Below are 17,570 nucleotides of genomic sequence, written 5' to 3'. Positions count from 1 at the left end.
ACTCAGGATATTCTAAGATTCTATGAAAGTATTTCTTTTTTATGTAATTTCATGCCTGTAGTATGTTTTCTGTTATTAACAGCACATTTTGTTCTCCCTCATCTTTGAGGAACAGATGCAGAGCTGCCTTTCATAAAACCAGAAGACAAAGACCTTTGACAGACCCTCAACATTACTGCATGCAGAATATGCCATATATTTATTTTTAACAGTATAATGAGTCACAAAAGAGATGTGATTGGCAGCCCTATTGCATTCCAGGAGTGATGGTACAAGCCATTAGGAGGTATGACCCAGAACATCACCTCTCCATTTCATTTCACCTCTCCCTCTTTCATCCAATCCTCTTCCTGCTGAGTGGCGTTCCTTGGCTTTATCCACACGTCCTTCCTCTTTCCTTTGAGCTGCAAGAGAAGAAATATATGAGCACTGGAAAAGCACTGGAAAAGCCACTATAAAGCAAACTGCTGATTTTAAAAATAAAGGTACCTATTCACAGGCTGATTCAGACAATTGTTTTGGCATGTACCTAAATGCAGCTGATCACCACAAGATGTAAAAATGCACTAAAACTCAGACACCAAAACTCAAACAGACATTGAGAAGCCCTTCCTGAGTGAAGCCACTTGCCCAAGCTGAAGGATAAGTTAAGACATCCCATAGAAATTCCATGTACTCAGGACAGCTCTTGAGCCCAAGAAACTGTGATAGCAGTAAGCTGACCCTGCACACCAGAATGAAATCAGAGCCCGGGGAGATGAGATCCAGATTTTCCTGAGAGCAGGAGGTGGATGCTCAGTGGTGCTGCAGGCAGGCAGCTCTTCAAACGAGCTCCACACATGGGAACAAACATGTCCAAAGGCCTCACACCCAACGGGAAGCTGCTGGGTGCCGAGCACAGCTGAAAATCTGGCGCTCAGAGTGGGCACTGAGCCCTGGCAAATCCAACTCCCATCCCTGCTGAAAATCTGTCACCACATCGTCAATGTTAAAAGACAGGTTTTCCAAATGGGAAAAGTGCGTTTATCACCCTCAGCAAACTCACGATCAACACAAGGCATAATTGCTCAAATGTCAAATAAAAATTCTCGGCTGAGCAAACACCACGCGTGGACCTTTTTTGATCCCCAAATATGAATGCTTTAGAACAGGATGAGCATGTGGCCAGCGGGGCTGGAATGGAGAGTGCTTTGTAACCTTAACTATACCAGGCGTGATAAAGTGCCCGCTATCATGAAAAAAAAGCTCATCTAAAAGACAGAGGGAAACCAGATGGGAAAAGAACACAAACTCTCAGCAGGAATTACAGGGATTTTTTTTTTTTTGGACATTGCTTTCAATTTTTCCAAAATAAAAATCTCATCCCAATGCGTGATGTTTAGTATAAATATGGTCTGATCCACCTGAGGCATTCTGAGGGTAAGGCTGAGAGGTCAGGGTTAGCTCTGGAGCTGGAGCTGCAGCCTCCCATGCCATTGGGATCTGTGAGCACTGCCAGCCCCTCCACCCCATCAGGCACCTGGGGCTGCAGGAGTGCCTACCTCAGCTATTGCTGACTGCAGCACCTTGGCTACTTCTGCTCCTGCAATTCTCTCTGCTGCCCTGGCAAACGCTTCAGCCACTCTTTCTGCTGCTGGGTTTTCTGATGCTCCCACCACAGGTGCTGCTGCTCCTTCAGAAGTGATAACCTTCCCTTCTAGGCTCTCTGCCTCTGGCATTGCAGCTGCTTCTTCTGCTCCTTCCACCTCGGGTTGTGATGCTGTTGCATCCTTCCCTGCTTCCTCTGGGGCTGTGACAGCCAGCAGCTCCATGTCCCCTGCCAGGTCACCAGGACCCTTCCTTCCCTGGGGAAAAGCTGGAACCTGCTGGTAGAAACAGAGAGGGTGAAGCAGCACAGCTGTAAAGAAATGTGTTTTCTGGGTTCACTATAAATGAACCAGTGAAGGTCCTGGAGCCAGCAAGGACTGCTTTCCCACAGCCCGCCTTGTCCACAGAGTCCAGAGCAAGTGGCACAGCTTTGACTGTCTTGTCCCAGCCCCATGTTCTTCTGTGGGCAGCAGCCACTTTTGCAGTCTTGAACTGAGGCCAAGCTCATGCTATATCCCAAAACATCTCAAAGCCTCATATCAAGAGGTTTGTGCAGCAAAAAGGAGAAACAAAGGAAGGCTGACTCTTTCCCGAGATACATTTTTGATTAATGTTCCGGGGAAAAAACCAACATTCTCTACAGAGAAAAAAGCATAAAATCCAGGGAACATGCAAGTCAAAGTGTTTTTTCAAATTGTCATATTCTCCTATGAAAAGAAAGGGTCATGTCCACAGGTCAGGAATAGCAGGCTTGAGTCAGACAGACATGGTGTGTCTTGTCCCAGAGTTTCTGCTATTGCATCTCACTTCTGGCCTGCACCAGCTTCCCTGCTGCAGTCTGTGCTCCCCATACACACCTTGGCTGTTGAGCTTCAAAATCTCTGCAGTCTCATAAATTTCAACTGGTATGTTTGTCCTGATGCTATGAGAGGTATGGGTGAAATTTTGACAATCCAGTTATCTTTTCTGGTAAGTACACAAGGGAAACTGGTAGAAGAGATCCATAACTACCTAATATATATGTACTAATCAACTCTTGTATTAGAAAGATATTCTACCAAGTGTTGCTGTTATCAGGTCAAAATATACCTTGCAGTGAAGTAAATGAGTAATTCCCATAACAATCTGTGAGAGGTGTTGTACTGTAGATGCTGCTACTCCTCCCTAGTGATACCTACTCCAGTCTAGAAGTCAGGACAAATCTGAGAGGTGATGCTGGATGGACTAAATTGCATAAATTCAGAGTACAAGTTTAGGACTCAGAAAGAGCCATTGAATCTGCTTATATCCACTGACTTGGGCAGAAAAAAATCCAAACCACCATTTGATTAATTCCTGCATGTTCTGTCCCATCTCTCTTACAGAGACCAACACAGGAACTGGATTAACACACAAGTAACTTTTTGGCTTTGCCTACACAGCAATACACAGATTCCTGCAGCATGGAGACATCCTGAGGCTGGCTGTAACCCTGCCAGCACCACACCAGGGCTTGGCACAGCTCACAGCCCCCTGCACACCTCCATGGGCAGTCCCCAGAAAAGGACAAGTAACACTTGACAGATGTGCTGAGAAACTGACATCAGCAGGGGACCGTGATGAGGCACATGGGGGATACTGGCCCTTCCCAAGCTCACACGTGCTCCATAAACCACTGGCAGGAGCTAGGGCAGGCCTGATGAAATAGTGATGACACCACTGTTCAATGCTGCTCAGCATCGGTAATTAAAAAAAGAGAGGAGGAAAAATAAGGTGGAGAGCCATGAAAGGTCAGGATGGAATACACAAGAAGTGCTAGGGGTGAAAAAAAGACAATAGTAGAGAAAAAAAGGTAAAAGGAGAGCGGAGAAGGTACAGGGGGAAAACTGGAGAAGAGGGAAATGGGATACAGATTGTCACTGCTGAGAGTTGTGCCCAAATGCACTCAGAGAGAAGGCAGGGGCTGAAAGCCACCTGAAGTGTCCTGTCACACACACCTACATCCCTGTGGACACAAGTCAGTCACTTGCTCACTGAACGAGTTACCTGCATATCTGCTTCATTAAATAGTAACCCTGTAGGTCTGCTGACAAGAACATACTTCTCTCTCCTTTGGTAATTAGCCCTGAAGGCTGGTCATGCTCACTGGCCATGAAACGCTGCAACAAGCAGCCTTTTCATGCCTGGAGCTTACCTTTGTCCCTGTCTGTTCCCGTCAGGCTGGGAAGGCAGGCACCATGCCCACCTGACAGGCTGCTCGGGGCTGCAGTCAGGCTCCCAGCCCGCCCGGTGTCTCTCAGCAGGGCAGAAATGAGCTCGTGGGACAGCTGTGAAACCGGGAACTTTCAGCCTTTTCCTTCTGCTTGGAAAAAAACCAAGGGCAGGCTCGGGAGCAGCGATTTGCTGCCAGTCAGCTTGAGACAGCTGCAATTTGATATGCTGGGAAGAGGAAGGGTCTTACAAGGCTCCAAAGATAGAGGAGAGGAAGGACAGGGCTGTGTGTTGGGAGCTGGACAGGAGCTGGAGGCTCAGCCCTTCTGCCCAAGCTGGGCACGCTGCGTGCTCAGCAAACCTGCAACTGGGGCTGAGCAGCTTGCTCTCACTTCTGCCACCAAGGACAGGATTTTGCTGGCCCCAGTCAGTGACACAGCCATAAGAGCAGTAAGAGACTCAAACCTATTTTAGCAAACATAAAATGCCTCCTGAAGTTCCTGCAATGTGGGTTGAGTTAAGCTAAAGCTGACATGAACTCGGTGTAAGGAATTAAAATGGTTTTGGGCTTTTTGTTTTTCTAAATTACTTTTCTTGTCAAAAAACAAAGGAGGCAGGTTACTAACACTTACCCCTCTCAAACCTGTTAGGAGCCTGAAAAGAAGCATGCATAGCCCAAAGCTTTAGCTTTATGATCACATTTCCCCTCCAAAATATTTTGGAGATAAATTCCAGGCGCTTCAGCCTGGAGAACTTCACTGGAGAACAGTGCAAAGATTGAAACCAAACACATTGCCAGTAATTCCTGGCAGCCTGTTCCAGCAGTGAGACCATGAACCTGGGAATGAACCTTCAGCTGTGCTCTGACTCAAGATAAGACCTTGAGTAAGTCCCACCTGCCACTCTGGCCTGCACTACTCTGCAGGGGCAGTGGCTGAGAATTAGCAAAGGTTATTCCTTATTTTATGGTGTCTGAGCTCTGGTCACTGCAAGTCTGTTTTTTCAAGAAGCTTGCAGCCTGCCTGCACTGTTTTTGTATATGTACATATTAGCATTTTGACCCATTTTCATGGAGGCCAATTTCACCTCCTAACCTCCAGTTTAACCTCATAAATTGCCTCTAAGCCACCAGGGCATTGCCCTGCGGCTCCCCCAGGAGAGCAGGCTGGCAGGATTTTGGATCAAGCCTCCACTCAGCTGCACCACACAGTCAAAGTCCAACACCCTGTGCCCAGCTCACTCTGATGCCACACCTGCACTGGTCCCAACCTGACCTCCTTTTCCCAAGCACTTGCACACCTGGCTCAAGGCTGCTGTGCAGGTGAACTCCCTTGTGCTACACAAGCCCTGTTCCTTCCACCAGAGACCACTTCAAGGTCTGTTTTCTGCTCTGCAACAATTCTGTTCATGCAGGGACACAGTTTGCAAAGCCCCGTTTTTAAAATCTCTCCTGCCATTTGGCACTCATCTAATCTGCCCCCAGCCCAATTGTTTATGTCTGACTAATGTCCATTGCTTCAAAATGAGTTTGGAGCTAATGCTGTGTCTACCAGTTAAATGTTTGATGGAATGACATCAAGATCAAAACAGACAGAAAAAAGCATTTCTCTTTGATATGCTGACCACATTGTACAAAACTCACTATTATAAGACTCAGGTTGCTTAGAATTTTGCCAGACTGTAATCTTTTGAATTAAAGGTTTTGATGCTGGTTGTTTGCCCTGCTGGAATTCAGGGTGAAAATTTCAGCTAATGAAGGAAAAGGAAAGCTTTTTGCCCCAGTTAAAAAAAGAGAAAAACAACAAACAACTGATATCTCGTGCAAGCTTTTGGTTGAATAGTCTCAGTGCTATCATTTGGAGCTCTGCTTTAAATTTTGGCAGGAAGGTCACAATGGTGTCAGGGAATAATTTTTTACAGGAAGAGTAATGCACCTTTGTCCAAGCTGTAAGCCCCTGAAAAATCAGTTTGCATATGCTCTGTAGTGATTTGTGATATGCAGAAAAATATTTTTCAAAGTCCTGATTTCACAATCTCAATATTCTTTTTGTGCAGTTTTGGTTTCTTTTAATGTAATCTATAAAAATAGCCAGCGACCTTTAGTGACATCTAAACAGGCTCCCAGTTTCCTTCCATGGTTTGAAGCCTTAAACAATAGCCCCAAAGAAATGACTCAATACCACACACACATGTACTTGATGCCTGGGAAATTGCTGGTTGCTGGTCAGCAAGAACAAGGAGATTCACACAGCTCCAAGGCATGGCAGGTTCAGGGAATTTGGGGAACTCAAGGCATCAAAGGCCTGAGATGCAGGAAGGCAACGTCCTCCCAGCCACCACTGTGAGCTCCAAGAAGTGTGAGGGTGCCCATGAGTTTTGAGTGAAAGATAATGAGGGTAAAAATCCTTTTGGGATTCCATGGGATGTTGTGGCCTCACTCACTGAGCTTCTGGCTCAACACTTTCTATGTGCTGAGCTCCCAAGTTCTTAGCACAGGCTGCTGAAGCCTCTCAGTGTGGCAGAGTGGAGGATTTGTGCTCCCAAATCAGTGTATTCTTGTATTAGGGCAGGAGCATTAAATTACCCTTGTTCTTAAAGGAGGAGGAAATTTCAGAATCCTATTAGGCAAAATTCACCTGACACCAGCTTTTAATATGTGTATGTATAACCTCAGACAGAAAGAAACCTCTGACAGCTCAGCTGGTGGAACTGTTGCCTTCAGACCACAAGCAATGTGTGTGAAACCTGAGAGAGGAAATCTGCAGGTTTCTGAATAAATGAGGATTCTGGAAGTGGGGTCAGCCTTCTGGCTGACAGTCACAATATGGCAACCACCAGTGTCCAAGGACAGTGGGCAGTTTGCAACGAATTATGTGTCCCAAGGACTTCTTTTCTCTATTCCTGCCCAAGTTGCTATTTACCCAGCATAGCCATAGCATTGGGTCATTAAACAATACTGATGGCAATGCCCAGAGAATTCCAAGCACCTATTGTACTATCACTGAATTCCTCCTTTGATCACCATGGTCAGAAATATCTGATTTTTATCACTCTTTAATAGCTCCCAATCAACTTAAGAAGTTACCACAATGCTCATGGCAGAACCTTTGTCAGACCAGGCTAATAATTGACAAACCCAGAACAGCAGATCTCACTGGCTCTGCATTGTCAGTCATATATGACCTTCTCCATGGGCTTGAAACCCCAGGGACAGGGTTTGAGCTTCCATGTTGAAGAATACTCTGCCTCTGTCAGAGCAACAAGAGCTGTGGATGTAGAAGCCTTTTTTCCCAGCTTCCTGCAAAAGCACACAGAGATTAACAGGAAAGAAAATTTGAAGTGCATTTGAGCAATCTCAGAAGGACACACACTCCTAAGCATGAAATAGGAACTTTCCTGTTTGTGTTGTTACTAGATCACTCAAGAGAAACACATCTTGCCCATACTAAAGGCACAACAAGGCTCTTCCTTGTACAATTCTGCCACCCTTCACCTGGGTACCAGACCATGCTTACAAATAACCTGGCAGCACTTCCCAGTGGCTGTTATGACCTAGAGATGATACCTACTCTCAGCACCTTCCCCTCTCTGAGATGGTCTAATTCACACAGATCTAACCCCAAGGTGCTGCTTATTCAGCCTAAGCTCAGCACTGACAGCTTCTGTTCAGATTTGGAGGGTTGGTGTGCCTCAAAGTTTGCCTGAGCTCTCCAACCACGCTGCTCCATCTAATAAAAGACACTATCTCTACCTACAAGCCTTGTCCAGCAGTAATCAGAGAAATGTATCTTGTCTGATTCCAAAATTTGTCAGTTAAAAGGAAATTAAAAGCCCGTGCTCTAATGAATGCTTCTGAAAACAAAATGGTCAAAAGAAAGGAATCTGAAATCAAGCTTATAAATTATAGTAGTTAATATTGTTTTACCAATTCCTGTTTTCTGTATGCTGCTAATATTGCTCTTGAGAGGCTTATTCTTGAAACCTAGGAAACCCTCAAGAATCAGAAACACTGAAAGTGAGTTTAGGAGAAAACTTCTCTTGGTGAAGGAGACATATCAACACCCACAACTGCTTAAGTGAAAACAAAAGGGTTATCCTTGGTTTTGGATTTATTCTGTGAAACTAATGAAGATTATAACCCAGTTGCAACATATTTAATGAATCACGATGAGCAGATGACAAATTTGCAACAGCCATTTGACGAGGGAATATTTTTAGGTAATCATAAGTTATGTAATTACATGATTAATGCTCTAGCTTGTAGGTAGTCAAAACATGGCAATAAAACATACAACAACATGTTTAATCCAGCTCAATAATGTGCAGTTGTAAGCCCATGTTCAGATAATAATTTCTCTCTTGATTACCTACCTGGTGATGTACAACCTGGAAATTCCTGGACTGACACTGAAGGACCAGGCATTATCTAGAGGCAATACAGTGGACTCAAGGGACAGCTGTACAGTGCATTTGGGTGAGTTTCTAAGGGGTTAAACAATAATAGGAGCATACAAGACTTGCATGTTCCTGAGGAGTCAGAAAAAAAGGGAAAAATCGCATATGTCTAAAGGAAACTTTTAGAGTAGGCATTTTAGGCATGTTGGTGTAAGCTACCTGGGGAAGATGAAATAAAGACCACAGATTGCATTCACCTCACCCAAGAAGCAGCTGCATGTTTTGGTGGAAGTGTTATTTTCCTGCCTCTAACATGTGCACACATTCATGTCCCCCAGTTGCAGATCACAAGCCCATCAGTCCAGTTACTTGATTTGTAAAGTTTAGGAAATCATAAGGATTTTCACTCTGGTGTATTTTGGGAATTCTGCAGACTTTCAGTGCACCTACTCAAGTCAGCCACACAACCAGATGATTAAGCTAAAATCAGTTGAAATAAAATCCTTATTTGATACTTAAACAAAACCATTGAAAACACTCTAAAACACTGAAGTGTTATTTAATGACCACTAGGGCAGTGTGACAGCTGGATGCACAGCCAGGGAGAACGTCCATCTCCTCTGTCTCTGGGTGGGACAGAGAGCTGAGCTCCCCTTCACAGCAGCCTGATGTTACATTATCTCTAAACTGTGTGCATCTCTCTGCAGTGGCTCACAGAGCTGCTCTTGGGCTCTGCCTCTTCCCACTGAAGCACTAGGCACCTTGTAAGGACAAAATGGGAAAAGGCCTTGGACTGTGCTTGTGCTGTAGGGCCACACAGTCCATATAGAGCATGCCCATAGAATAACGGAGCCTTTGCCACAAAGCAGCTGTCTCAGCCTTAGAAACAAATGTCTCTTTACTAGCTAGCCAATAAAAAGATTTAGGGTTACTAAAGAATAAACACCCATTCTCTCAGGGAAACCTTTATAGAATATTTGGACGTACCAAGCTTTTCCTTTGGTGAGCTCTAAGTACTGAAACCCCACAGGTGCAAGGGGCCAGACCGTGCTCAGACTCTCAGAGGGACACTTGAAAAGTTCTCCTCTAATCACCACACTGCGTCTGAGAAGCAGAATTAGAAAAATTCAAGCAAATCTCTTCTGGATTCTCAAAGGAAGCTCTTATCCAATCCTACCATCTACTGAGAAATTCTGTTTTTGAAGGAAAAGGACCTGTCTCCCATCATGAAAATTTCCTCCAGCATCTGAGCTGAGCCAAGTGCAAATGAAACTTTGAACCAGTGCCCAGAATGATCATCAGGAACTGAAACTTTTGAATTAGGACAATATAAAATATGCCAATAAAAATTTCTTAGCTGCAAGTCCTGTTCTGATGGATAAGTCTTGCCTCATGTCCCTCCCAGCCCAGCTAAAACCTGGGCTGTGCAAAAACCCCAGGGAGACCCCACTCACAGTATTTCTGACACAAGCCAGGGAGCAGTTGAAATTACAAAAGACAGTTCTCAGATCAAAGAAACCCACCTCAATTTGCATGAACTGTTAGATAAACACCAAAAAAAAAGTTAAAAGTTCACTGAGGGACTGACTCTTTCCTGCAGTCACCCTCACACAAATCCTTTATTTGCCCTTTGTCTTGATGGGTGGTAAGGTCTTAGGGCAGGCACCACGACTTCCTCTGCATTAGTGAAATACCGGCAGCATCAGCTTCTGGTTCTAAATGGAGTCTGAGAGACCTGCCACAGTATAAATAAAATTCATAACCTATCCAAGCCCTAACATGCCTTCATGAGGACCCTCCCCTCCTCTATTTATGCTGCTCTAAGTCACTGAGGTCAGATTTAGTGAGGTTTACCTTGTGAAATTGACTCATGCATGGTATGTCCAAATGATCAGAGACTGGGAAACAAGACACATGATCAGGTCATGTCAGAGCAAAACTGAAAAACTTATACCAGCATTCATCTCTCTCTCATTCCTCCTTTGCTTTAATCACCAGATGTTCTCCATTCCACTACCTGCTACCTTCTCTGAGATTTAAATTAGGCACATAGTACTCCCAGGGACGTGATCACAGCGCAGAAAGGTTATAGGAGAAATACATTTTTGCCTTGGCATCCTACAACTGGTAAGAGATATGAAAAGAGCTGAAAATCCTGTGATGACAAGCTAGCTTTGGGCACCCTACCTAAGAGCTCAGAAATCTCACTCTCTCCCTTGTATTAGAGCAAGCAGCTTCACAAAGACTCAAACCCTAGATTATCTTCAGGGTTATTGTGAGGTGACTGCGAAGCTTTCTCGTCAGGCTGCCAGTGGGGGGGAGAGAAAAAAGCTTTCAGAATCAGGCCCTTATCATTTATACCACATTACAATCCAAAATGAAAAATGACTTGCTCCAGATTTGATAGAATAAAGCATCTTGAGATGCCACAGAAATATCTAATTTTCAATAAAGACATTAAACCTAAGCTTCAAAAAAAGGAAATAATTACATCGCTTTTGCTTTGAGTTCTAATGTTAAAAGTGTCAATTTATGAAACTAGGTAAACAACCACAATTCCTAAGCAGACTGCAACTAATTAGACCCCTTTTGATCTTTTATTTTGCCTAGAAGCTTATTTAACAACTTTACACAAAACTCAAGGTTTTGACACACTAGTGGACTGGGGGAGGGAGGAGACCACAGAAAAGAAAATTCTTTTCTGCTGCTTGCTAAGGTGGGAGGCTGCTCTCTTCCTGGAGCACACTCACTAACAGCAAGCCTGGGAAACTTTCTAGCCATGAGAACAATTGATTCTTATTTGAGCTGTCTTGATGGAGACAAAAACTAAATCAAAGCACAAATCAAATGTTCCAGCTCTACACACACTATTTGTGTGTGTGAGTTACTGGTTTAGATGGAGGATCACAACACAGAGCAGACAGCATGACTGCAAACCTGCTACTGCAAGTAAACTGGGCTCTGGCATTGCAGTATTCCCAAAAGGGCTGCACAGGGCAGAGAAAGGAGGGAGCTGCAGTTCTTATGAGCAGCAATGCCCTGCACTGCAGAGGAGGAGTCCAACAGGGTCTGGGGCCAGTAGGACAGGCAGTGCTGGTCACAGCAGCAGAGCCCATCCTGTGCTAGGCTGCACCAAAACAAATCTTGGAGCAAGCTGACTCCATCCTGGAGCAGCAGAGAGCACTAGACAATATCTCCATGTCCCTTCCAGCCCTCCTTCCCACAAAGAACTAACATTTAAATAACCATGAGGGCTGGGTGGCACAGAAGCTGCTAGGACTTGGGCACTTGACACTTCTGTGACCACATCACATCCACCTCCCTTCTGTAACCGGGGAGACAGACATCCCCATCTGCCAGGAACTCACCACAGCAGCAAAGTCAGGAGTGTTAAGGGCAAAAAGCTCCTTGTCCTGTCCTGAAATAAAACAGGATAATTAGACTTGAAGGACTCAGGTCACTGGGCTCATGCACACAGACAAAAGCCAAAGACACAAACATACGTTCCTTTCCCCTCCATACAACGGGGAGACCATTCCCCTGGGACCATCCCCTCCCTGCCTGGGCACACCAGAGGGTGTCTGTGCAATCTTGCCCAGAGGATCACAGCTTCACAGCCTCCACCTGTACTGCAGCAGCCTTCCCACTGCCCTGGGCTGAGGGTCAGCCCTTACAGCAGGGAGCCAGGCATGGAGCGGGAAGGGAGAGGGGGAGTGAGCAGCTCCAAGCACTGTCTGCAATGACATGCCCCTGTCTGCAAGCAGATCCCATCAAACAAGTATCTGGATAAATCTGAAACAACCACAACCATCTTGATTACTGCTTCAGCTGTGTTAATCCTCTAACAAGCAAACCTGAGGCCCAGTGCAATCCTCAGACTGATGTTAGTAACAGACCTCCAATGTTTCCCTGTCACCACTGCACTGTCTTCAGCCTTGAGGTAAGAAAATCTGAGCTTACCTGATAGCTGAATTTACCTAAGATTCTTTGTTCAAGCAGGAATAAAATGCTGATGGCAGCTCTCAGCCTCCACTGAGCTGTTAGAGCCTCCCCACACCCCCAGCCAGGTACCACCCAGAGGATTCAGACACAGCCCTTGACTGTGTGCCAATTCTCCCCCCCCTAGGCTCACAACCACTAAGAAAATTTTTCATTGCCAATTTATTGAAAAATTGGTCTTCCTCACCCAGTTCCAAGGCTGTCCTGGCGTGCAAATTCACTTCCTTTCCTGCTCACTCTGCTGCAGGTGCATCAGCTGGATGATGGTCCAACAAAGGAAGGGAAGAAGGAAGTGATCAGAGGTGGTACCTGCAGAGTAGCAGAGCTGTTTCACCCTCATGCTGCACATGACAATGTTAATGATTTTAAAGAAAACCATTTGCAAAGCTAAAAGCTTAATGTAGGAACAAAAATCAATACTGTGCTCACTGAAGTCCCCTGATGCTGGAGACTCCAAAGCATCATTCAGGGAGACAGCACTGGGCATTCCCTCCTTAACAACTGCCTGCAGACCAGAGAGACAGGACAGTGCTTTAATTTATTCTCTTTGTCATTCTAATATAGATCTTCCCTTTTAAAATGGTGTTTGTACTTTATACTGCAGTCTGGGTCCAGAAATAGAACAAGTCCTAAAAGCTGGGATCAATACACCCCACGTTACCTTTCAGAAGGGAGGCAGCACAGCAAAGGGGAGAGGGCCAAATGCTCTACTGGTAGAAATAGTGAGTTCCTAGATGCTGCTGTTTAAAATATGAGTCAAAGTATGGACTCAAACTTAACTAACTAAATTTTTTAAAAAAAAAGGTAATTAGGAAAAAAGCCAACCCCAAAACACCAAGCTAAAACCAATAAAAAGCCAATACAAACAAAAAATCGACTCACCGTTCTTTTACCCAGAACAACTCTCTACAAATAAATCCAAGCCTCTTCCAAATATTAATAATTTATAATGTGTCACTACTAATAACACTGGCAAACAGTACTGCTGGGATGCAGAAACTGGGCAGAAAGTCTGACCCCTCCAAGGCAACTACCCAAAGAGATGAGCCAGCTCATTGCCTGCTGCCCCTGCTGCTCTGGCACAGAAGAATCTCTTCTCCTTTTCCAATATTCCATGCTATACAGACACCTGAGAATTTTAAGTAATTTATCTGGAACTATGCACAGTGAAACACTAAACATAAGGCTCCTTTTGCCTGCAAGGGCAAAGGCTGTTTTAAGGTACAAAACATCAAGGTTCTGTAAATCCACAGAAATTGCAATCCCTGGTTCCAGAAAACTTCCAGTGTTGTGAGTCTGGTCTGTCTCTTTTTAAGAAAGGATTATTCCCAAGGTTTTGTTGTTTGTTTTTGTATGCCAGACTCCTGCCCTCTGAGCAGAGGTGGAGCATGAGAAGGCATTTCCCTGTGTTGACCACAGTGGGCTTGAAAATCTTCCTAAAGGAAGCAAGCTTAATAAACAACAGCAATCAGTCCAACAAGCCTCCTCCTTGACTCCCAATAAACAAGGAGCAGAAGGAAGTAGATTGAAAAAAAACCATGACCCCCCCCCCCCAAAAAAAAAATAGCGGAGGGAAGATTTTTGAAAAAGTGGACTGTCAAAATTGCTCTGTACATCAATGAAATTTCTAAGAATTTACATGTTGTGGGGTAATTCCAGAATGAAAACTGAGGGATGTGTGCAAGTCTCATGCAGCTGTAACAGTTAAACAAGAACTAGCTCTAGACAGTTTATATATGAACACTGAAATGATGATCAGGTATGGAAGATGATCTCCAAAAGGTGCAGAGTTAGTACAAGTGCCTCTCTCCAAAGGAGATAGGTTAGTTCACAGTGTTTTGATGTACATAGGTCACCCCAGGTGCTCTGAGGTGTCCCTGTAATCCAAAATCATTCATGCATCCTTAGAGGAGAGTGTGCAACAGGCACAGAAACTTAACTAAAGTTTGTTTTTTTCGCATCTAATTGATGTAGGTTTCTCAATCTGACATTGCCCTAAGGGTCAGAGATACTCTCTACTTTTATTACATACAGATGCCAGATCCATATAGCTCTGTTCCACAAGAAAGAAATCCCCAAAGATTCCAATTGTTTTAAATAAAAAACCTAAGCAAATGAAAAACAAACCCTCTCCTGCCACCTACTCAAAAAGCACATGCAACCCTACCCAAACACTTCTGCTAATGCTTTGCAGTAACACTTGCTCAACACCAAACAAAAGCACCTAGAAGTCACCAAGTCAGTTGGTAAAATCAGATCTAATATGTCAAAATATTTCAGTTTCACCCAAACACTCTTGGTTAGTTAGTGCTAAATATTAATTCCTTCTCTTAATCCTTCTGCTAGGCAAGCCAGATTTCCTGCTAGCAAACAAAGTCAAGCAACATGTCTAAGATCACAGAGGAATGTTGCCTGGACCAAAATAATAACCAACATCTCATCCCTCAGTCTGCCTCCTCCAAAAAACAAGGGTCCACTCCTTCCACTTCAGCACTTTGCACCTTGGCTTTTATCCACTGCTTATTCATCTTATTTCCTCTCTCCTAGAATCCAAATAAATCTGCATAGTGTTAACTGAGCCCCTACAAACCAAAGGGTGGAAGAAAGGCATCTCAGCCCCCTAATTCACTGCACAGCTCAGGCAGCCCAGGAGAAGGAGCTGCCTGGGTCCCCTGGGGCCATGCATGGCCCTGAGGTGCCTTTTTTGGGGGAGCAGCTCCCATTTCCCCAAGGAACCCACTGCAGCTCACTCACTGTCCCTGCCCGAGCCCTGGGGCTGGAGCCTTCAGCTTGCTGGAGCCTTTGGCTTGCTGTCCCCTGGGTTTGATCCAGCCCCTGGATCCTTCCACCCATCCTTGGGAGCTGAGGCTCACCAGGGAGCATCAGGACACCTTTAAAAAGCAATAGCTGAAGAGCATCCTGAAAGCTCAATGAGGGGTTTTGTTTCCACAGGAGAAATGTGTACAGGGCTGCATTTAGGGAAAGGGCAAAGAAACATCTGTGTGCTCCCAGCAGCAGCCGCACAGGCACAAGCTGCAGCTGCAAACCCCTCCAAGCTCGGCTGATGCTCTCTGCTAACTGCTGGCATAAATATAGTAACAGGGTTGCACATATGGCAGGCTGTTTAATTTTAGAAATCAGAACTATTGAGTGATTAAGTTAGTCATCCTTCCTCAATTTGGGACCAATACAACACTACCAGAGGCAGTGGTCATAACCACTGTGGTTTGCCAGAGAGGAGGAGAGCGCACGTGCTCCTGAGGCAGCAGGGAACACCAGAAACCCCGTCCTGCTCTGCCCAGCCTGGCTTCTCAAAGCTGAACCAGACAAAAGGAAGAAAATCCAATTTAAACCAACTTTCAGATTAAAACTGAAGCCTGCAGATTTGCACACATGAGCATGCACAGCCTGCAACATGTTCTGGAAGGAGTGTGGCAGAAACACTGTCCTGAGCACAGTGCTTTCAAAAAGGGAGATGAAAATCCCACTGTGCCAATTGGCCTCTGGAAGTGACATCCATTCAGGTCTCAGCCAGGGATTGGAATTTCCCAAAGGAAACTAATGAAGAGGGAAATGGGAGGGCAGTCCAGCCAGCACGGCTGTGTGGGTGCAAACACCCCTGGGTCAGGAGTAAGAGCAAGCTGTGTGCTGGGACACTGCAGAGCCTCTTGTCACCAGCTGTGGGTCCTGCTGTGCTCAGCCTGTGCCAACATAAACCCACCCATGGCCAGGAGGGGCCTGATGCACCCCAAAAGCAGCTGCTCCCTCTGTAGAGCCCGTGGCTTATCCTCAGCTGCAGCATCAGTGGCACCAGGAGGATGCAGCCCTGCAAAGCCAGCCAGTATCTTTCCCTTCCAGTGAAAACCCACAAACGGGGAAAGCAAACGCCATGGAGGGATTTTCTGTTTCTCCAGACAAACACTCTAAGAACAGTTCAAAAGAGGCTAATTAAATTCCAAAATCCCTGTGCAAATACATTAATAATGATTTTGAAATTAGCAGTTAACCAAGGAAGTTTTCAAGGTGGGAAGTGTTTGATACAGAAGAGCGTGTGAGACAGAGCTGCCCAGCCTAGTTAGAGACAATCTCTCTGGCTAGCACATGTTCAGGGGAGTGGGCATAGCAAATGCTCCTGGGCCCAGGAACAGCAATGTCCCCAGGCTGCAGGGGACAGGCAAGCCAATCCCCTTTCATTCCAAATCACCAGGAAGCCAAGCAAACACTAAATGACATGGCCATGAGTCTGAACTCTCGCTGCATAGCCTCACCAAAGAGCTCCTCTTAACCATTTCCTGGATGAAGGAAAAGCAAAAGACTTTTTTTCTCTCTTGTCGTCATTTCCAAACACCAGATAAATTTTTTTTCTTCCCACAAAGGCAAATCAAGAGTTTGCTCACCCTGTGCATGAAGCATGAAAGTATGAAAAATGGATAACTTTTTATAATTGCTCATATGGCAGTGGAAAAATCTGATATTGTTGCATGGTCTGCACTCCCACGGTTCATGGAAACTCTCAATGTTAAAAGCCATCATTCTCACAAGCAGGAAGGACAAGAGTACCATTTTTCATTTAATGATGGCAAACCAAGAAAAGAAGTGATGTGAAAAAAACACAGAAAGTGATGTGCCCTTGCAAAGTCTGTGGCAGCGAGGACTTAAAGCCACTGGCTGAGGCCCTGAGCACGAGGTAACCCCATCTTAGTCAAACCTCCAACCCCAGTCACAAGATTCTTCTCCAACTCTTTTCCTTTTATTCTTTCCATGTCTTTTCCCAGCAAAATACAAAGATGTTTTTTTCAGGTAAGATCTCATGAGATACTGAATAATATGCTTGTTAAAACCCAGATCCATTATACCTCCTTTTGCTTTCATTCACTAATTTTATTGTCCTATAAAAGAAAAGATTTTCTGGTGAGATATATTTACTGTGCCGCCACTACTGCTAAAGGCACAGAGCTTGCCATCGTCTTCCGGAAGCAGCTTTGGTTATTTCATAAATCCTGGCCTCAGTGTTTTGCTAAATACAGAAATTACACATAGGATAATAAATTCCAGGATCATTCTTCCTTTGAATTTGACAAATAGAACTGCAGTTCTTTCCCCAGCCCTGAAGTGCCTCTTTAAAAGAGCAGTCAGCAGTTTGATAACTTTAGATAAACCATTTAATTTCCAGAAGGAGCCTTGTCTGTATACACAGAGTCTGCTGGGTGTTCTCCTTTCTCCCTGACTGCTCCCTGTTGGGAAGCAGAAGCTTTGGTTGAGCAACTGGCAGTCTCAGCTTTCTGCATCACAAAGCTGTCTCATTCAAAATTTAAGAATCACTTTCATGAACCATAAGAAACTGTGTTATTTACCTCAGCAGCAATCCAAGTATGCTCTCCTACAGTTTCACAGCTTAG

At 44.8% G+C, this 17,570-nt stretch overlaps 1 long non-coding RNA gene across 1 annotated transcript in view; it reads right to left on the bottom strand.

The window, feature by feature from the left end:
• Positions 1 to 219: 219 nt before the first annotated feature.
• The window catches only part of LOC135453198 (uncharacterized), a 34,124-nt gene continuing 16,773 nt past the window's right edge, over positions 220 to 17,570 (bottom strand). The window contains exons 5-8 of the long non-coding RNA XR_010441787.1: positions 12,359 to 12,480; positions 11,541 to 11,590; positions 1,542 to 1,862; positions 220 to 404 (exon numbers count right to left, since the gene is read on the bottom strand). This is a non-coding gene — a long non-coding RNA (uncharacterized LOC135453198). The remainder of the gene's footprint in view (positions 405 to 1,541; positions 1,863 to 11,540; positions 11,591 to 12,358; positions 12,481 to 17,570) is intronic.

The sequence above is a fragment of the Zonotrichia leucophrys genome, chromosome 12, assembly GCF_028769735.1.
Source record: "Zonotrichia leucophrys gambelii isolate GWCS_2022_RI chromosome 12, RI_Zleu_2.0, whole genome shotgun sequence".
NCBI classification, from domain to species: Eukaryota; Metazoa; Chordata; class Aves; order Passeriformes; family Passerellidae; genus Zonotrichia; species Zonotrichia leucophrys.
The sequence above is the reverse complement of the archived record's forward strand: the minus strand, read 5'-3'. Positions and strand labels throughout refer to the sequence as shown.